Source organism: Cebus imitator, unplaced genomic scaffold, assembly GCF_001604975.1.
Source record: "Cebus imitator isolate Cc_AM_T3 unplaced genomic scaffold, Cebus_imitator-1.0 Scaffold162, whole genome shotgun sequence".
NCBI lineage: Eukaryota > Metazoa > Chordata > Mammalia > Primates > Cebidae > Cebus > Cebus imitator.
In genome coordinates, this window is record NW_016107477.1 from 1,566,572 (window position 1) to 1,588,994 (window position 22,423).

Here is a 22,423-nt window from a genome sequence, read left to right on the forward strand (position 1 = left end):
CCCATCCTGTCCTCCCAAAGTGTTGAGATTACAGAAATGAGCCAGCATTGCCTGGCCCAGTCTTGCTTTTCTAGTTTTAATTTATTCCTGTTCATTGTTCTGCTTATTTTTTATTTAATTTCTCTACTTTTTCTAGTTTTGTAAAGTGAAAGTTTAGATCATTGATTTGAGACTTTTCTTTTTATCAATTATAAGCATTTAATGCTCTAAATTTCCTTATAAGTACATCTGTATACCACAAATTGATGTTATATTTTCCATTTCATTTGGTTAACTATTTTTAACTTTCCATTGAGATTTCTTCTTAGAAGAAACACTTCTTAGAAGTGTTTTGTTCAATTTACGAATATGTGGTAGTTTGCCAAGTTGTGTTTTGTTATTGATTTGTAATTTAACTCAGTTGTAGAGAACATGTTTTGTATGATTTCAAACCTTTTAAATACATTGCTTGCTTGTTTTTTGTTTTGTTTTGTTTTGTTTTTTTGACGGGGTTTCACCATGTTAGCCAGGATGATCTTGATCTCCTGACCTCGTGATCTGCCCGCCTTGGCCTTCCAAAGTGCTGGGATTACAGGTGTGAGCCACCACGTCCAGCCTCTTTGCTTGTTTTATAGCTCAGAATATGTTCTATCTTGGTGACTGCCCCATGTACACTTTCCAAAAATGTGTGTCCTGCTATTTTTGAAAGCAATATTCTCCAAAGTCAGTTAGGTCAGATTGGTTAATTTTGTTGTTCAAGTGTTTTATATCCTCACTAATTTTCGTCTTGTTCAGTAAATTACTGAAAGACAAGTGTTTAATGCTCCAACTATAATTGTGGACTTACATATTTCCCCTTTTGGTTCTATGTATTTTCGTTTTGTGTATTTTGAAGTTTGATTATTCGATGCGTATACATTTAGGATAATGTCCTCTTGATTAACTGATTTTTTATATATATAATTATATATAAAAAAACTAATTATATTATATATTATATATTAGATATAATCAGTTTATATATTAAAAACTAAAAACTGATTATATATTATATATGTTTATATATATTTATATATTATGTATAATATATAATTATTATATTATATTATATTATGTATTTATATATTATATACTATAACACATAAACGTATATTTATATATTGTATATTATGTATATCATATCATATATTATATTATCTATCTAATTATAATTATGTCTATTTAGTCAATATATTATATAATATACATAATATATATTAGTTATATAATTTAATATAATTAATTTATTAAAGATGATACAAAAGAGTGGTATTCATGAGATAGTCAAAGACTCTCAAGTGAAATTACACTATAGCTGGATTTTAAAGGATGAGTAGGAACAAAGTGAAGGTGAAGAAGGAGAGTAATTCTAGCAAAGGGCAGCATTTGCATGGCATGAAAGTACTTACCATGTTCTTGAAAAAGTGGAAGAATTCCTTTGTCTGGATCATCTGCCCCAGGCGTGTTTCAGGGAGGAAAGGATGGGAAGACTCAGAGATACGCCTAGAACAAGGATCAGGAAACTTGCAGACCATACAATTTCAGTCACAATTATGCAGTTTTGCCATTGTACCATGAAAGCAGTCACAGATAATATGTAAACAAATGACTGTGGCTGTGTTCCAATAAAACTTTATTTATAAAAGCAGGTGGCAGTCTGAATTTGGCCCATGTGCCATGGCTTACCAATGCCTGGATTAAAGGATTGGGGTGGGAGAGCAAGCGGGGATATAAGGTGTTAGAAGCACAACAAAATCTACAAAGCAAAGGCAAAAGTCAGAGTAACACCTTTGTCTCTATTTTAGCACCCTCAAAGAGCTAAGACTTTTAGTATGGCTGTTACCACTTATATAATTTTATAGAAATAACATGTAAATTTTGACCTTTTTCATTGAAAAACATAAGTTGTGGGAATCAAAGAAAAATGATCTGATTTTTGCCTCGGCCAAGTGGGAGCAGTAAATGCTAAATCTTCCAGAAATCTGGGTAATCTGTATCCAGTTATAGTAAGTCCTGCCCTGTGCCAGAACTTTCCCAAAGTGGGGAATTTTGACTTTGAAAATCATCCTTTTAGGCAAGTTAGTCAGTAATGTCACATTGTTGGTTAAACTTATAGGAAGTGTAAGGGCTATGCAAGCATTAGATGAAAGTCGGATGTATTAGATCTGAGTACAAAAGGGAAAAATCTCTTGATGAATTCAATGAAATGGCTAAATTGAGTCTGAAGGCAGATTAGATGGGTTCTTTTCTCTTTTTTTGAGATGGAGTTTCACCCCTGTTGCCCAGGCTGGAGTGCAATGGCACCATCTCTGCTCACTGCAACCTCTGCCTCCTGGGTTCAAGCGATTCTTCTGCCTCAGTCTCCCAAGTAGCTGGGATTACAGGTGCCTGCCATTACACCCGGCTAATTTTTTTTTTTTTTCTTGTATTTAGTAGAGACGGGGTTTCACCATGTTGGTCAGGCTGGTCTTGAATTCCTGACCTCAGGTGATCCACCTGCCTTGGCCTCCCAAAGTGCTGGGATTACAGCTGCGAGCCACTGCTCCCAGCCTGATGGGTTCTAAATATTCTTCAGACTTCCAGATTGCATAAATACTGTTGGTTTATTAAACAATATATCAGAATGTTTGTTTTTGACTGTCACAGAACGGAGAAATTCAGTTTTGTAAATGAATCTTAATTTTGGTAATAGTACAAATAATTATTGATGATTTGTTTCAAATCATCCATCAGACTGAGTACAAATCTTAGGTTATAAGGATGACAACTGTTAAAAATTTCTTTTAATCTTAAAGATGAAAAGTTTCAACTCTTCACCCCGAAGGAAAACAGGAATTATTCAAGTGAACATGGCAATTTTCATCAAAGAGCCAATGATGTTTTTATAATTACTGGTTTTTAAATAAATGTTTAAATCAGTCAATATATAATTACATTTTAATTTCTAGAATTTACTAACGAGAGTAAAGTTAGTTTTTGAGCAGGATAGTTATTGAAAATATTAGCCAGAAAAAAAATTACCTTTCAACAAGATGAAATTTTCATGTCAATAACTGAAATCTTCCAATATGTCCCCAAACATTGTGATACATAATTTTTGAAATATAGAGATAAATAATGGCCATCACATGGTTTCTTCTTTCATATTTGTTTAATTTGTCAGGAAGGCAGACATAAAGTGTTTTTCCTTTTTTCCTAATTATTGTTCACTTTGCCTCTTTGGCTGTTTTCTGTCTGCATTATTCTCAACAAATAAGGTTTTTCCATGCAATAACATCTATTTAAGCTCCACAGTAATCAGCCGTCTGTGATCTGGATAAAGGCTTTGCAAGTGATCTCTTGCTTAATCTACCCATTATTTTTTAAAGTTTCACCTCCTAGGCTGCCACCTAAAGATCTTTATTGATGGAGATGGGGTTAGTGAAAGTGAGGTGTGAGCCAAAAGCTAGAAAGTGATGTTAAAATAGTTAACTGGGAGACCATTTCACTGAGTCGGCTCCACTGCTCTAGGGTTTTGCCTAAACAAAGTGAAACCCAACACACTGTGCACTGAAAAAGGAAACTTACGCTTAACCATTAGTCAGAAACCACCAACCAACCTCTAACAGGAAATTTCCAATGGAATGATCCAAGGAAGACTACTGCTTTACTTTAACCAATTAAATATTTTATTAGCCTTTGCTTCTGAGTTCACCCTATCAAAAAAAGCCTTCCCTGTGGAATACTGAACTACTTGTGGTTTGGAGTCGTCTACGTCACACATTACTATTTGCCCAAACTCTTTAATATTTTAATGTGCCACAGTTTATTTTTAACAGTAATTATGAATTAAATATATACTATATCCCAGGCACTATGTTAAACTCTTTTTATATAGGATTTCATTTACTGGTCATAGCAACTTGACAACTTAGATATAATTTTCCTGTTCTGTAGGTCTAGGAGGCCATGGTTCTGAGGATATTACAGGAGCTATGGTAAGAGTGTCTGATACAAGCATATAAATCATCTCCACTTTTGTTTTAATGCATTGGCCAGGACATCCAGTTAGATGTTGAATCTGTGTTTAATATCTCATTCAAAAAAATTAAGGCTGGGCATGGTGGCTCGCACATGTAATCCCAACACTTTGGGAGGCCAAGGTGAGTGGATCACAAGGTCAGGAATTCGAGGCCAGCCTAGCCAACATGGTGAAACCCTGTCTCTACTAAAGCTACAAAAATTAGCCGGGGGTGGGTGCCTGTAATCCCAGCTACTTGGGAAGCTGAGGCAGGAGAATCGCTTGAACCTGGGAGGCAAAGCCTGCAGTGAGCCAAGATTGCACCAGTGCACTCTAGCCAGGGTGACAGAGTGAGAGTCTATCTAAATAAAAAACAAACCCAAATTACTAATGAGTTAGTACATATAATAAGTGATCATTTCATGCCATTGTTCAGATCTTCCTCTTCATTCTGTTATTTGCCAACCCCCATTGCAATCCAGCACCCAATAAAATATGCATACTTAAGAATTTCTTTATATCACTTCAAAAGACAGTGTATAAAAGGAGATGAAGCTGAGAGGTAATCACTGTCCAAGCTGGGGAGCAGGGAGGCTGGTGTGTTATACTAGTGAACTTGGTAATAGGGACCAATGGAAGGGCATTTCCTGGTGGAGTGGCATGATCTGACTTGTGTTTTAGATATATTACTCTAGCAGAAATGTAGAGGTAGGATTTGGGGGAGCCAATACTGGTACCTAAAAAGACTGGTGTGAAGGCTTTTGTCCTATCTGCATCTGAACGGTGAGGCCTGCACTGGTAGAAGAGATGGAGACAGACAGATTTGAAAATGAGTCAACTATTATTGAGTGGGGAATACAGGAAGAGGAAAAGTCAGTAACACCTTTCAGGTTTTTGGCTTGGAAGACTAGGTGGATGATAGTGCCCCTCACTGAGGCAAAGAACACTTCTAGACTCATTAAATGGAACGAAGTTTTCAGCTTTCAAAGTTGGACATGAAGATTTGTCTTGTATAAAGCAGCTCTGTCCAATAGAAATATAATGCAATCCACATATATAATTTTAAGTTCTCTAGAAACATTAAAATAAGTGAAAAGAAACTGGTGAAATTAATTTTAATATTTTATTCAACTCAATATATCTAAAATGTTATCATTTAAACTTTTAACCAACGGAAAATTATTAATGGGGCATTTTATGTTTTATTTTCAAATGAAATCTTCCACATCTGGCATGTGTTTTGACACTTACGGCATATCTCAATATGCACTAGTTACACGTCAAATGCTCAATAAACACGTGGCTGGTGGCTGCCATGTTGCATGTTGGACAATACACCTGTAGTAGGAGAAAATATTCTTTCTTCTTCTTTTTTTTGTTCTTTCTTAGAGAGAGAGACAGGGACTCTCTCTCTAAGAAAGGCTGGAGACAGCCTAAGACAGCTCTAAGAGACAGGCTGGAGCATACCAGCACGATCATAGCTCACTGTGGCCTCAAACTCCTGGGCTCAAGCCATCCTCTTGCCTTGGCCTCCCAAGTACCTGCAACTACAGGTATGCACCACCAGGCCTGGCTGACTGTTTTACAGACAGGGTCTCACTATGTTACCCAGGCTGGTCTTGAACTGGCCTCAAGCAATCCTCCTGCCTTGGCCTCCCACAGCACTGGGACTACAGGCCACTGTGCTCTTGCGAAAAGTGCTTTCTTTTATGAAAAAGCATTCTTTTTCATAAAGAACCATATAGCTTCTGGAAACTGATTGACTAATTAACTAAGATATGTATCCAAGTATAATTCAAGGTCAGAAAGAAGCCATTTAACTTTACAATAGAATATATCACAGGAGATGTAACGTCTGCTTTGAATTTTAACAGGGAAGTTGTATGATCTCTGGTAAGTTAATTTTTTCTGCAACAGAGTGAATGACTCTAAGGTGAGGATTCTTTTCGCAGTTTACTTTTACTAACTCTAGGTCAATGAATTCACTACTTTATGCAGGTGCAGCAGCAGCAGCAATTGTAGTGGTGGTAGTATAGAAGTCATGAAAATGGCAAACCTTATACAGCACTCACCGTGTGCCAAGCACTGTTTTAAATGCTTTACATATATTAACCAGTCTAATTATCACAACAACTCAATGCAATAGATTCAATTATGATGCTCATTTCACAGATAAGGAAACTAAGTGCAGAGAGGTTATCTAAACAACTAACAGAGCTGGTAGGTTGCAGTTTGTGGTTTTAAATGCACGTACTCTGATTCTCCCATCTGTGCCCTTAGCCACTGAGCTATGTTGTTCTCTTAAAAAGTTAAAAAAAAAAAAAAAGGTATTATTTTCTTGTAAACATCACAAACTTAAATCCTTTTGAAATATGTGAAAATAATTTTAAACTCGCTGCTAGTAAGTTTTGGATCAACACACTGATTTCCTTGATTAGCACAGATAATGCGATATGTGCATATTCAGCCTTAAAAACACTTTCAATTGTAAAAAAACTAAAGTGATTATTACTGTTTTCTCTTTCCTGTAGCAGTCTTTAAGCTAAGCTCTCTTTAAACTATGAAAAGCAACAAAGGGCCAATAGGCAGAGTCCTGAAAGTACATATTTCTTCAACAAAGAGATAAATGTCCTCTCTAAGGGTGAAAACAAACAGCTCTTCAGAGCCCGTGTAACCCAGCTTCAGCACAGCACTGGCCCAGCTATGGGAGCTTCTATGCTGACTTGCACAGGAGCAGTACATGGAGGAAGCCACATACCCCAGCCTAGGTACATAGGAGATTCGGGACCACCATGATTTCGCACACTTGGAAAAATGATAGAGAACGGGAGCGTTAGAGGCATAAATATAGCCCATTTAGTGTACTCATCAAAAAGAGAAGAATCCTGCAAGTGCTTCCTTACCAGACACTTGATTTTAACAACCAGTCAGAATACATGCAGAGAGGGATATTTAACTTGGATTTTTATGGAAGCATCAAAAGTATTTATTGAGAATGACTAAACCCACACTCTATAATAAGATCTCCATATGATTTAGTACATGGAAAATTAACTATAAAGGAGGCAGAGAATGTATTATGCAGGTGTCTGTTTCTTCTTCACTGAGGAACTGATGACAATGCTTTATCCATTGTGATTTATTGCTGCCTCCAGCCACTTTTTCTGCTGCCATGTCCCACATTGCTGCCATAACTCAGAATCTGCTCTGTCCTGAGATGTCTGCTTCTTGGTTCAAAGTCTCTGGTACAAAATTAATCCATTTCTTAAACATTCACCCAAAGCCTACTCTGAGTCCTGAGCCTTGTTCTGTCCAAGTTTGTGCCAGTTTGTAGCTCTTTGAGTCTTTTCTATGAAAGCTCCACATGGACAGTTTCCCAATACTGTGGTTTCACTGGGGAATGAGTATTCTTCTACCATTGCATCCGGGTTCTCTCAGTATCTTGTTTTAAAATGTTTTGAAGGAAAACCTCATCTTGACTTATGTCTGTTCTGAAAACAGATGCCCTATTGCTGGGACATTTCTTGGGTAACACCAGTAAACAAAAACCCTGCCCACCTCCTAGCATGTACAATACATGCAGATACCTGGATTGTGCCACTTCTGAAATCATGTGGGGTTTATTGGGTCAAAAAAAAAAATTGGCACAATGAATCAAACCTCTGAGTCATCCAACTCACTTTTTAACTTTTTTCAAGTGAGATTGAATAATGGCTGACGACTTTTTAAATATATATTTTAACTGATAGAGCTCAATCTGTAGCCTGTTAAAAATTTGCGTTTCTCAATTGATTTATCATCTTAATATTTCTTTTCATAAAGCCTCATTCTCCACTTAACTAGATTGCCGTTTATTGGGATTTCATCCAACTCTATTCTGTTTTTCTCAATTGGCATCACATTTCTGAAGTAGGACACTAGCACCTCTGGCCCTAGGCTTCATCTATTTTCATTTCAGCCCCATAAGCCCAATTTACAAGCAGGAAATGTATTTATTCATTAAAATGTCAATACCAATCATATGCAAAATAGTAATATAGAAAACTTCTGGCTTCCATGGCCCCCCTTGCAACACACTGCTACCTACATCTTATCCTTTTTAAAAATGTCTCTTATTTTATGTATCTTATTCATCTTCACCCAACAGGTTTTACCTTTCTAATAGAGTCACAAATCAGATGTATAAGAAATATAGCTTTATTCATATATCCTTGAACTCAGCTTAGCTCTATGACTATCACTTCAGGGATGCTCAGTCTCTTCCGATTTAAAGCAGGCTTTCTCAGAAAGTCATTCAGTTTGCATTTAAGCTCATCAAAGTTCCAAGTTCCTATCATAGTTGTTCTCCCCTGTGATGGGTTCTTGTCTTCTACTCTATCTCGTGAGATGGTACCTGAGCACAGGGCACATTATGTGACATTGTGAAGACGATGCTGTCCTCCAAACTTTGCATATCTGCTTTAGCTTTTGGTGGGGTAGGGGGCTCTGTTCACACTGCCCCCACTGCTGGTGGACCTCCTGTTCCCTCTATTAGCATAAGCAATGCTCCTTAGGAACTCCAACATTTCCCACTGCTCATTAGTCTCCACTAGGGATCTCCCGTTGGCCTGGCTAGAACTACTCTTTGACTCCTGGCTTGGGCAATGAAACCCTGAGACCCTTGGCTACAAGGTCATTTCATCTTGGACAATAGTGATTCCTCAAAGAGTTTGTCAGTCAGTTCTTGCTGGCAATTGTGGGAAATTCTGGATCCCGTCTGTATGTTTATAAAGGATTCCAGGAGGTGTAGGCCATCTTAAGGTCTCTGCAGGGTTGCCTCATTCCAGAGTTTCAGGTGGGGATGACACAGAAGCTTCTCTAGCCTCAGGCCCTCAAATCTATTGCTCATATTACCCTATAACCCAGGAAGGAGCAGATATGACAGTTCCTCTTCCTCTAAGACAGACGCCCAAAGTATCCTTTACTCTTCTCTTTGCCATCTCTCCCAGATTTCCTCTGTGTGGAGGCAACGCTGTCCTTCTCTTTACATCACTGTCTGTTTTGGTTTTTGTTTGTTTGATTTTTGTTTTTGTTTTTGTTTTTTTTGAGATGGACTCTCATTCTGTCACCCAGGCTAGAGTGCAATGGTGAGATATTGACATCACTGTCTGAAGCCTTTCCCTTGGTGGATAAAAAGCTTCCACATTCAGTCTTCTGAACTTTGGTTCTAGATGTTAACGGGAAGATTTTTTGTTTCACTTTGTTTTCTTTTTGCTTTTTTTTTTTTTTGAGATGGGGTCTGCATATGCTGCCCAGGTTGGCCTCAAACTACTGGGCTCAAAAGATCCTCCCACCTCAGCCTCATGAGTAGCTGTGACTACAAGTGCCTGCCATAGCGCCCGGCTTAATGGGAAGTTTTTAGAATTTAGAAAATCTCAAGTGCTGAGCTCTGGTCATTGAAAGCCTGATTTTCTTGACTAATGTTTCTGGAATGTTCTTCAAGAGCTAATCTCAGGGGTCAAAATCTGAACATCAAAGGTTTGGTCATTTCTCCATTCCACCTGTGACAGCTCTATCAATTTCTATACCTGTAAATGTAAAATGTAACTACAGTCCTGTAGTTACTAGAAAATGAAACTATAGGACTGATACCTTACTATGGCTTTCTCAAAAACTGTGAGGACTCAAAAGTCTTAGGAGAACAGTGCCAGTGGGCTTCAAAACTAGAGAATGTGATGCTGTGTAAATTGTGCCCATGGATTTGTACAGCGCAGCCTGGTGAGAATGACTTTGAAGTCACGAGTGTTAAGGCTAAATTGGCCTGTGGCTGTAGTAATACAACCTCTGTTAGGGAAAGGACAATTCCGATTTGTGCTCTGTTACCTGCTAGCCAGGAGACCACATATATGTTTGGTCTTTATCTGATCTCTCCTTTTGGGGCATCACCCTGAGAGCCTTTATACAGGCACTGTCCTCAGGCCATGTGGTTTGGATTGGGCAAACTCAACCCTTCTGTCTCAGAGTTTATCACATGACCCAGACCTGGCCTGGCTTATAGCCTAGGTTTAGGAATGGGTAAGAGACCAAAGCTGGGCCACTTCCTTGGGACGTCTGCCATATCTTCATAACAATAACTTTTTCTTTCTCTGTAAATACAATGCATCCCTGGGGCTGCAGGTGGCCACCTTGTGACCACACAGCCTATCTGATATATCTGGAAGCTAAGGGGAAATAAGGCTGAGATACTGAGGAGGTTCCTAAGAACATTATTGGAATCTCTGTTGTAAAGCAGGTCTGAAGCAAATACTGCTGCCACCTCTTCTTTTGCTGCTAAGCTAGTGTGAGTTGCATTCTCATTACTTGTAACCACAAGAGTAACACCAATAGCTAGCACTTATGTGGCATTTTTAGATGCCACTGTATTGTTCTAAGCATTTGACTCACCCAGTCCTCACACAGCCTTATGAAGTAGGTCCCATTATTACTATCTTCTTACCATCCTCTCCACTTTGCACAGGGGAAATGGAAGCCCAGAGATGTTAGATTGCCCAAAGTCACAGTCCTAGAAAGAGCTATAGGTGGGATTCAGCCTAGGTAGTCTGGCAGCAGAATCTAGGGACTTAACTACTCTAGGCTGCCTCTTAATCCTCTAGTCTAATACTGTGAACCTGAACACGTAACTTAACATCTCTGAGCCTCCAATGTAAGGAATAAATGATATAATACTTATCACAGTGGATTCTCAGTAAATCGTTGTGATTGCAATATTTGTAATTATTACACAACTTCATCCCATCAGAATTCCTTCTGAGTGGTGCTTGGTAGGTGGGAATAAATGAGTTTATGTTCACAAACAGCTCTGAGGATTTGGAATGAAAGTTAGATACTAAGAATCATGATAGTTTGTTCCCTAAAAACAAGTAACACTTTGTTTCTTCACACAAAGAAATAATGAATCATTGTTTGGATCTGATGACTTGATTGTGTCTCTCTCTTTCACAATCATATGTAGGATTAAATGGTCACTTGAGGCTTGGCTGTTTCTAAAAAATTCTCTCAAAGTGACTGAAAAGAGGCTTAAGATGATGAGATACTTGAGAAAGAATTATTATACCCTTTACCACGGCACTTCAAATAATATAAAATCTCTTTGTTCTGAATTTATTTCAATAGCCAATGGTAGAAAGGGTACATTTCCTAAATTATATGAATACCTGTTATCTACAGATCACAAATCTGATCCAAATGAAATATAAGTCAAAAATTAATTTGATTGGTAGCAATTTACCTAGGGAATGTCAGACATTTAGAGTCTACTTCTTTCATGATTTTTTATTTCTGCACCTGCCCCATTCTTTTGACTCTATTATCCTCTACAGACATGGGACAAACAAGTTAATTCCCCCTCCTTTTCTGGTTTTCACCTCCAGGTCCCCTGGCAAAGAGGAATGTGCTCAGTGCTGGGGCATTCCTGAGAAGAGTCATTTGGTTGCTGCCATTGAATGGAAAACACACCCTAATTACTTCCCTCACTATAAAACTACAGTATTCGGGGTGGGAAGGATACTATATGCAGCTCTTTACTCATTGATTACTGATTGATTGATTGATTGATACATATTAAACATAAGTTTATACATGATACATTTCTTGAGAGTACATATAACAGACACTATTATGGGTTCTCGGGATACAAATACAGTGAAATAACATTACCAAGTTTACTCACGTGCTTTCCTTTTTGTATTTCTCAATATTATATTATTCCTATTCACTCAGAGGTTAAATTGCTTTAGTGTGGATTCCCCAAAGGAAGGGATTACAAACAGACAAAAGTAGCATATGATCTCTCGGCTAGCAGGTGCCAGAGCAGTGATCAGACTTGTCCTCTCCCTTCAACAGAAGTTTTATTACTACAGCAACTGTCTAATTTCGTCTTACACTCCTGTCTTCAAAGTCATTCCAACTGGCTGCATTGCACAACTCCAGGGGGCACAATTTACACATCATCACATTATCTAGTGTTGAGGCCCACTGGCAGGCTCTCCTGTGATTTTCGAGTTCTCATACATTTTGAGAAAGCCATAGTAAGGTATCAGTCCTGTACTTCCATTTTCTAGTATCAGTCCTGTAGTTTCATTTTCTAGTACCTACAGTACTGTAGCTGCATTTTACATTTACAGAGGTAGAAATCGAGGATGAAGTCAGAGAGGGCTCCTTCATTCATGAAGTGGTTATGTAAGCCTACTATGTACCAGATGCTATACTGAGTGTGCCTGTAGCCTGCTCAGATCCCAGCCAGAAATGCCTCATCTGGAATGCCAGTGCGGTGAGAGGAGACGTCCTCTTCAGGGCCATGCCAATGTCCTAGTGACATCGAGATATTCAGGCTTTCCAGGACTTTTTTGAGCTAAATTATAATCAGTAATAACTAGGTACATCACTGAATAATGTTTCAACTGACAAATAAACATCCTTTTCTGATATCTACCTGATTCTGCTCAGTTTCAAAATAATGACTTAAGTTAACACAGTCATGACCTTTTCGGTAGAATATTTAGTCTTTGGAGTGTACTAAAAAATATTTACTGGCTGACTAATGGTGGCTAGAATTTCTTGAATTCTCCTGGAATCTTTTCCAATAGGTATTGCTAACAAAGTAGGAGATAAAATAATAATTTCTTGAATGCATAGCATAATAAAAAGAACCCATGCTTGTTTAGCATTATATACACAGCAGTTTTACAACTTAGCCTTTTCAAATCATGGCCAACAACTCTGTGTGGTAGGTATTACCATCTCATTTTACAGATGAGAAAAATCAGGTCCCAGAGAGATTAAGTAATCACTCACAGTCACACGGCACAACTCCTATATCTGTCCTGCTCCAAACCCTGCCCTTCACCATTTTAACCACCCCTTGTATAAGCTTACTTTAAAATTATACTTACGACATCTTCAGATCCAGGTGACTCAGTTCAGGTCATATAAGTCTTATTGAATGATGCTGTCTGAGCCATATTTGAGGCCGGAGTTAGCTGATGTGGATTTGAACCTTCCTATTTTCATCATGAAATCCCAGGTCTGTTTGATTTAACAACTTTGTCAGGCAGTTACCCCTCCTTATTCAGGGCCATGTGGAGGCAAAACTGCAAAATAGGCACATGTATTATCTCCCTGTGCATCACTTCATTGCATCCTCTAAGTACAGCTTCCCTTTCCAGATCTTGGAAATCTTTACCATCTATGTCCTGATTATGCCTTTTTTCAGTGCTTCCAGGTGAGCCCTGCCTCCCTGAGGCTTCACCAAATCCTGCTCTAATAAATACTGTTAATTTGCTATCATCCATTCCTACTATCTGAAATCTCCAAGGTATCAACTTAGGGACTTTCTTCCTCATAGTATGTGATCCTGGGGCCCATCTTATCATTACAGTAGGCAAGGCAGTCCCTGAAGACCACATCTCTTAAGATTCAGTGACTGCCAAGTGGAGGCCTAACCATAGCCAATCTGATGCAATTCTGAAACCCTGTTTCCTGAGAAGAGGGAAGCAAGTATAGAAGAAAAAGTTAAAATTTGTTAATTTTTTAGGAAGCACCCTGGCAAGACTGTTCTCATTCCTGCTCCAAGAGTTGTCTTTCAGCTTTAATCTTTAATCCTGTGCTATTCCTCAGATCTTTCTAAAACATTCTTCTTTGTTTTGGTTAATCAGAAATGTTTCTTTGGTTTACAACCCAATAATTATCATAATAAACCTTCCCTCTGTGTTGGTAGACCTGCATACTGCATGTCCACAAGCCTCTCACTGTCCTCTTCTTCCTTCACTGTCTCCTACTGTGTTCACCCCATCACTTGCCAGGTCAAGTGGTCTGTCCCTCCCCGGGTGACCCAGAACAAAACAGGCAGCTGCTACGAGATAATGAGCTAGTGACAGAGAGAGGGGATTGCCGGGGTCCTTTCCCCAGCTTCCCCTCTGAGAGACCTGTGTGATTCTTGAAGCTACATTTATTTTCAACAACTATTCAAATTCCATTTATCCCATCTTGGACTTTGACTTAGGGTTCAATTTGGGACTTAGCATGTGGCCATTTATAGTCAGTTTTCTTCTGTCTCAGATTCTAGTGTATGCGCTTCTCCCAAAAAGGTTAGGAAGCCTAGGAGATGTAGGTCAGGAATGCTGAGTGAAGATCAGGTGGTGCAAAGCCAGAAGGATACCTAAAAGCGTAAGTCGATTCTAGTGCTACCTTGTTTGACACCTTCAGTGGATTCCCCATCTGAAGTCTCAACAAAGTTTAAACTTCTTCAACTCATTCAGATGTACCAAGGCCTGGCCTCTGCCTGTCTCCAGCTTTGTCTCCAGAGTTTTCTCCCTTACACTTTACTCTTCAGCAAAGCTACACTAAAAAGGCTTCCCTGTACCTGCTTCATTTCCTTTCCTTCTCTGTGCCTTTTTTCAGTCTGTTACCTGCCTCTGGAATGCCCTTCCTCACATAGCCTCAACCACCCACACCTACTTATGAGCTAGCCAACCGTCATTCATCTTTTAAGAGCATCTCTAACATAACCTCCTAGGGAAGTGTGTTCTTTGGTGACCTTCTACACCAACCCCTTCTCTGCTTGCAGAGACCCAGTTAGTCTGTGCTTTCATATTTCTATTCATCTTCATATTCCTGGTACTTAGCATTGTGGGTATGAGTAACAATTGTAAATTATTGGGGTAGGTGTGTGGGTGGATGGATGGATGGATAAGTGGAAGAGTGAATGAATGAAGCCCTTATATAATTGCAAAACGTGGCATTGCAGGAAATATTCCATAATGTCAGTTTTGTTTTTTAGATTAAAACTTTAAGCCATGGCTGATCTGTTCCTTTCCTCTACCCTGCTTGGGTCTATTAGTAGTGATTCATTTCCAATCAATAATGATTCAATTTATTTGGAGAAGTCACTTAAGTAACTCAGTTATGTCTACCACATACATAACACAAGTCTTGACCTGGCTGGCTGGCTCTTGTGGTGACATAATCTACTTAACCCAATTACCAAATTGATCAAAGATCCCAAAACAGTTAATGAAGAAAAATAAGCCCTAATTTCTCTTTAAAAATAGATGCTAAGAAAGCAAGAGGAAAATCAAAGTAGTCTAGAAATTCTGTGTCATCATCAGAACACCCAGAAAATAAATTTGTTTAACTCAAGTAGTGTCAATACATTGAAAAATATTTCAGGGTAGCAGATCAAGATTTACCAGCTGACCTGATGATGAAAGATTTACACACTACCTTCTAAAATGCTTGTCTCATTAAAGTATTTTCTCTTTATATCAAATAAATGCAGCTTTATATTCATTCCCTCTAATTCAAACCAGTCTTTCCATTTGAGGGCACTGATAATGTATGTAAGATGGAGTTTTGTTTTGTTTTGTTTTGTTTTGTTTGTTTGTTTTTTCTTTGAGACAGGATCTTGCTCTCTCTCAAAGAGGGAGAGCTAGAGTGCAGCATGCGATCATGGCTCATTACAGCCTCAACCTCCTGGCCTCAAGCTATCTCCCCACTTCAGCCCCCTGTGTGGCTAGGACTAAGGGTACACACCACCACGCCCAGCTAATTTTTAAATTTTTTTGTAGAGATGGGGGTCTCCATATGTTGCCCAGGCTGGTCTTGAACTCCTGGGTTCGAGCGATCCTCCTGCCACTGCCTCCCAAAGTGCTGGGATTACAGACATGAGTCACCTCACCCTGGCAGGTGGAATTCTAAAAGCAGAATTACCGTGTTCTCTTTGGTGGGTAAGAATTGTGCCTTCATTTCCTGCAAGATAGGGCCAGTGACTATGTTCCCTCAACCCCCTTTGCTAAGGGAATGTCAGTCAGAGGCTGCACAGACTCATGAGGCTGCAGCTGTTTTCCTGTTCTGGTATGAAATGATTATCCTAGCAGCAATTTTGCCAGATACGCAGCCAAGGCCACAAGAGGCACTTTTCTTTTGTCCATATTAAAGTTTTGCATAAATGTTTTGTTTTCTTGCCTTTCCTGATGGGGTTGAATATGTTGGAATATCTCCAGACTTCATAACCCATGCAGCTGGTGGCACTTGGGGGCCAGTGTCTGCGAGGCCTCCCCAGGTAGGTTTCATCATGTAAATTGAGTCTGACTCATCTCTCAGCAAAGGTTGTGAAACACCTTTTGAATTCCTGGGTCCAAATTCTTTACTCTTGAGGGTTGAACTCAAATCATACTTCCAGAAGGGCTGAGACAGAGGATAGGTGACAGGGAAGAGTGAAAGAGAGAGAAGGGAACCAACATCTACTGAGCATCTAGGGTATCCTTAGCACTGGGATAGGTGTCTTGAAGATGTGATTTCGTTTTAACTTCCCATCAACTCTTTGAGAAGATATTATTGGTCTCTATTTTTCAAATTAGGAAGTGGAAACAGAGAGAAATCAAGGTGACACAGACAGTAAGTGGTAAATCATAATCAAGCTCAAACTCAACTCTGCCTTACTCTCTTGGCTACCACTCTGCTTCACGTTCATTTAGAAAGTGCAGTCTTTGTGCACTGTGGTTACATCTTTCGCTTCTCTCTAATGCCTTATTTATGTGTATCCACTGACACATTTACAAGGCAGAATGAAAAACGGAATTATCCTTCAACACATTCTAAGAGTAGTAAATGACAATAATTATACACACATATATAAAGAGAAAATAATTTGGAACTGCCTTAGTAATTTTGAACTACCTTAATATTGCGCCTTGAAAATTCACGTGACTCCCTTCCCTGTTATTGCCGTCATCATCATTACATGCTAGTGATGGTTACCCTCCAATATGCCAAATAGGTTTATGAAAAGCTACCATAAAGAAACATAAATCAAATCCTGCCCATTTCATTACACTTTACAACGGGGAATATATTTTGAATCTCACCAAACCTTTCACAAAAGACAAATATAATACTTAAGGGCCCAAATTCAGGAGCTAGATTCCCTGGTTTGAAGCCCAGCTTTGTCACATCCTAGCCGGGGTAACCTTGGGAAGTTACTGCAGCCAGTTTCTTCAGCTATAACATGGAGCTGCCCGCAGTGATACTTATCTCACATCAAAGGCTGCTGCGAGCCTCTCATGAGTTGATGTTCTGATGTCTTAAACAGAACTAGGCACATGATCAGTATTCAGTACATGTAGGCTGTTTTATTTCTTATGCGTGTGAAAAAACAGGTCTACAGTTCAGCTACTTTCTTGGGGAGTCATGTTGGTGACAGAGTTGGCACTGTCATCCAAGTCTCTCAATTCTCAGTCCAGTGCTGGGCACTGTATGGCATCCAAAGGTGGGCAGCACAGGAAACCATAAGTTTCCCTCTATCTTTGCCCTTACTCCAAATAAACTGAAAATGCTATTTCTGTGCCCTGCATGTCCACTCTCCAGTGTTGGGAAGCTTAACTTCCCCAGGGCCACCACTGACTCCAATGCCCGGCCAGCTGTCACAGCCCTGTGTTGTCATCTCCTAACACAGTGGATCCCAGCATTGTTTGGAATGCTAAGAATGTTAACAGACTCTATTAAGTCTGAATGTTGAAATTCAGAAACTCTCAAATTTGATTCCTTTTTTTCTTTATAACTCATTTGACTACAAATCCTGTTCTGACCTGAACTTTTTCTGTGACAAAACATCTGAACTGACATGAGGCTATTTATAGTTTGCATTTGACCCTCATAGTGTGAGGGACACTGCCCTACATCCTGGGGCAGCAGGGTGTCTATCAATCAGGGTCTTGGCAGAAAGAGATGGGGCATTCAGCCCAGGTGAATAAAGAGAGTTTATTAAAGCAACTGTTCATAAAGGCATGGCTGGAGCAAAGGAATCCTCCATAAGGGATGCTGGAGGACAGCAGAAGGAGTACTACATGCACCAGGAGCTGTTACCACCCCTAGATCAGGAGGGCCAGGTAGAGGCAGGAGTTACCTTAATTTGGAGAAAGCAGCATAGCAGAGGGTTGCAGTCAGGAGTAGCAGGTAGAAGGATCTCACCTGCAGCAAAATAGGAAAGAAACCTGGGAAGTCAGAGCCTAACCTTACTTCCCCCTCCCTCTAGATCTTCTGCTGGTGCCTCTCTTTAGCGAACCCTCACTGAAGCCAGAGGCAAGGGAGTTCACAGATGTAGACCACACGGTGAGCCACCCAGGGTATAAGCACGGTAGTGATGTTGGCCAGTAAATCTGGAGAGCTAATGGAAATAGCTTGCACAGCATATTCTATAACGTCCAATATGTGAACTCTACCATCTTTCTAAAAGCCAAAACTCAAGAATGCTTAAAAGAGTTGCATTTTATTAAGTCAACAGCATAAAGATTCATTGGAAAAATATTAATATATACATGTCAACTTTTTTTTGGTTTGCAGTTTTAGTGCCATAGTGACTTATGAGTCATTTATAATAATGCTTTGATATTGGAGCTCAGAAAACAATAGCCCAAAATGAGGGTCTTAGGAGTAGTCTTGGAAGCGAAAGGTTTTTTTCTGACGTTTTTAGCTCCCAGTCTCTCAGTCTCATCTTCTAGCCATAGAAACTAGAATCTCTCTTTTGAAGGTGGGTCATAGAAACCAGAACATCTTTTCCCCAAAGACAGCCATAAACCGTGAAAACATTACCCCACATTTTCCTCCAATGTTCTGTGTAAAAATTGGCCATAAAGAAGTTATCTGACATACTTGGTTTGACTGTAGATTATAAGAACCCCCCCATTCCAGAGAGAGTCCTGCCCCATACCCTAAAGGAAAAAATGCATGCTCAGAGAGGCCAAGAATCAAGACAGACAGGCTTTGCTGGGTTTCTCCACTTAGTCTTTGGCATTAGATAATATTCTTTTTGTCCAATCATATTTCTGCATGGCTATCCATACTGTGTTCAAACTAAGCATAGTTTCAACAATTTCCCCTATACTTTTGGGTCTTCATTTTGAAGGCTCCTGAGTTTACACACTAAATACATTTTATGCCTTTTCTCCAATTAATCTGCCTTTCATGAGTTAATTTTTCAGTGAAACTTCAGAGGGCAAAGAGGTTTCCCTTTGACCCCTACACTAGGCTACTCTCCAAGGTTGAAACTACCACACTAAATAGTATTATCTCATTCATTGATTCACTCATTGATTCATACGTTCATTCTTTCAAAAAATAATCCTTATTGAATGCCTGCTCTGCAAAATACTACAGGCTCTGGGCTATAAACACAAAAACATGACACTAGCCCTTCCACTAGCTTACAATTTAGTAAAAGACACTAATTTGTTGGAAAATAGTAATACAATCTCGGGTTAGCAAGTAGTTTCATCTCAAAGCTGTCTTGCTTGTTTGGGTTTCTATTTTGAGGTTGGTTTCCTGGCCATATCTGGGCTCAGTGGAAAAAAGTATTAAGTTCTGTTAGCAATATCTGACATGGGTACAGCCAGGGAAAATGCACACAGCACAGTGTTTGGCTGATTGTGCTTTAATTACATGGCAGAAATTATTAAATGAAATTATTTATTATAATGAAAGTAAGAACAATTTCCACAGAATGGCAGAAGGAGGGATTACTTTGAATTAGGAACACCTGAGAGGATTTATAGTGGTATATAGAGGGTTTTTCAGCATTTCCAGACAAGAAATAATAGGTAGGGGCAAAGACAAAGTAAGATCACAGGAGAGGCTGGTGTAAGTGGGCCACAGGGCCTTGGGAGTGATGAAGTATTAGGTGATCAACATAGATTAAGGAGAGGCCATACTAAGGAGTTTGGACTTCAATTTGTAGTAAGGGGGTTACAATCGAGGGCTTTTGAGAAGAGGATGTTCCGCATTTTAGGAAAATCATCCTACTAGAATTTTGAAAGGGGGAGGGGCTTAAGAGGAAGCCGATGGAAAGTAATCTTAGTGAAGGAATGTTTGTGGTCACCGAGTAAGGAGATGGTGACGAGAGGACAAAGACATTAGCAGTAGGAATTCACAGAATGGTGGGCAGACATTTTGAGGAAGAAATGACAGATTTGATCATTGAGTGGAGGGAGGAGTCCCAAGTGAAGCCAGGGTGTCCACAAGGTGAATTCACAAGAGGAGGAGGGCTCTGTAACTGGCAGGATGGGGCACTACTGCAATGCGGGGCATCTAGAGTCCCTGTTATAGTCAAAGTGTTTACAAGCAAAGATCCTGCAGGTATTTCATATTGTGAGTCTGTAGTTCAGAAAAATAAAAGAAGAATGTTCCACGCCCAGAAAAAGTTTTGCTACTATAATTCCTTATGGTAATTCTAAAATTCTATAAGATAAAAATTGCAAGTTTTTACGAAGTTTGGTGCCCAAACTTATTAGGTGATAAAGCTGACCTGAACAAATGTGAAGCTATCTATAGACTTTATCCTACTCAAAGTCAATATTCATTTATCTTTGTTGCAGAAATAATACATTTAAATATACAATACTGTCCCAAATTTACTAGGCTGAGGGTTTTTTTAATTAAATGGGACATGCATCAAATTATCATTTAAAAATAAAAAATAGATATAATTTTTGAAATGTATCTGTTCCCAAGGTTTTAGATGAAGAAGTGTGGATATATATCAATATCTACAGTGGTTTTTAAATTTCACATTTTAAGAAGGTATTATCTTAGTTTTATGCATTGGCATGAAGCACTGTAAGTAAACAGATCCTCTTTTTATCTGAAAATTTTGGAGAATAAAGCATTCTTTGTATGTTACTTTTCCCTACACTCATGCTTGGTAAGTTTCTTTATCCATAAAATTGGGATGATTATACTACCTACCTCATAGAGTTGTTTAAAGAGCTAATGTACACCGTCTAACACGTAGTATGTTGGCAAATTTAGTCATTATTATCTCACCCCTTTAATCAACAAAACATTTTTTAAAAAGCATTTGGGATGAAAAACTTATGTTTTCCCAACCTCTGAAAGTGCAATGAAAATAAATATGTCCCTTCTTAATGAATGTAAAGAGCAACGAGTACCCCCACTCCTTGAGAACCTAACAAATACTTGGTCCTTTCATCCCACTAGATGAATGTTATTTTCCCCATTTCACAGATGCAGAAACAGAGATTCTGAGATGTTAAGCAGCATGATCAAGTCACCCTCCAGTAAGGGATTAAATTAACTCGTCTTTCCACTCCACCTAGTTCCCAGAGATGTGTGGAAGAGACAGTAGCTAAAACACATTGTCGGTTGAGTAAAACATTCATGTCGGCCTCTTCCTAGGCATACTCCTGGTTACTTTTTAATCAGCTGTAAGAAGGTTGTTTTTCCATTTGTGTTATTAGTCCTATGTAGGTAAGGACATACTTCAGACTCAAGATTTCTAAGCATGCCCCTTTTTATCTACTTTGCACCAGTACCTACATCCTCCCCCATCAGAAATAACTTCTGGAAATAACAGCCATTTGGCCTATAATAATAAAGTCTACTTTTCAGACAAGTTGTGGACGGTATCTGTTAATTTGATCATGATTGAGAGGAGGAAAGGGATGTGAGAGTGAGGTAAGAGTCTGGTAGTGGCATACTGAGGGTGTGGGAGGGAAGTGTTCCCTTGCTGTAAGAGGGAATTACCTGATCCGAAAGGAAATCAAGTTTACTGTAACTTGACTAAGTAAACAGCAATGTAGTCCAGTTCTTCAATTTTTGATGTGGATGCTTTAAATGGGAGAGTGCCACATTTTCTCCTTTTCTTTCCCAGAGCACACATTTCAAACTCGGCCTCTCTCCTCAGCCTGAGGGATGGTTTCTCAGTCTCACTCCTTGCAGCCTGGCAGGAAATGTTCCCAGCCACAGGATAAGCCTCCTGTTGGAAGGGGGCTGGGAGGGGGAGTGAGAAAAGGGAAAAAAAGAAACAAAGAAAAACAAACTTTACTAGGCCGCTAGCAGGAGCCTGGCCGGTTTCCAGCTTCCTAGAAGCAGGGATCACGCCTCCCCACCGCACTCCCGACACCGGCGCGCACACGCACACACAGGCGCACATACACAGGCACACACACACACACAGGCGGTCACACGGACACGCACAGGCGCACACACACAGGCACACACGCACACACACAGGCACACAAACAGGCACCCACACGCACACCCTGATACAGGCACAACACACAGACGCACGCGCGCGCACACACAGGAACTCACACACAGGCACACACGCACGCACAAAGGCACACACGTATACAGACGCGCGCGCACACAGGCACACAAACAGGCACCCACACGCACACCCAGATACAGGCACACACGCACGCGCGCGCACACACACAGGAACTCACACACAGGCACACACGCGCACTTACACACGCACACAACGCCCGCCCCCACTCCAGCCGGTGGGCGTGGTTCCCTGCGTCTGCAAATTCGCCGGCCTGGGGCGGGGCGGGGTGGGGCGGGGCTGCTTGCCCC

The 22,423-nt window shown here is 39.8% G+C and overlaps 1 long non-coding RNA gene across 2 annotated transcripts; it reads right to left on the minus strand.

Moving 5' to 3' along the window:
• Positions 1 to 7,358: 7,358 nt before the first annotated feature.
• On the minus strand, positions 7,359 to 22,409 carry LOC108314815. 2 transcript variants are annotated; one of them, XR_001829673.2, is made up of 5 exons: positions 22,322 to 22,409; positions 21,590 to 21,835; positions 17,958 to 18,022; positions 12,949 to 13,146; positions 7,359 to 7,509 (listed from the first exon to the last, which is right to left on the minus strand). It is a non-coding gene; the product is annotated as an uncharacterized LOC108314815 (long non-coding RNA). The 2 variants fall into 2 exon arrangements; XR_001829672.2 differs by having other exon boundaries at positions 7,359 to 9,224.
• Between the last annotated feature and the right edge of the window lie 14 nt (positions 22,410 to 22,423).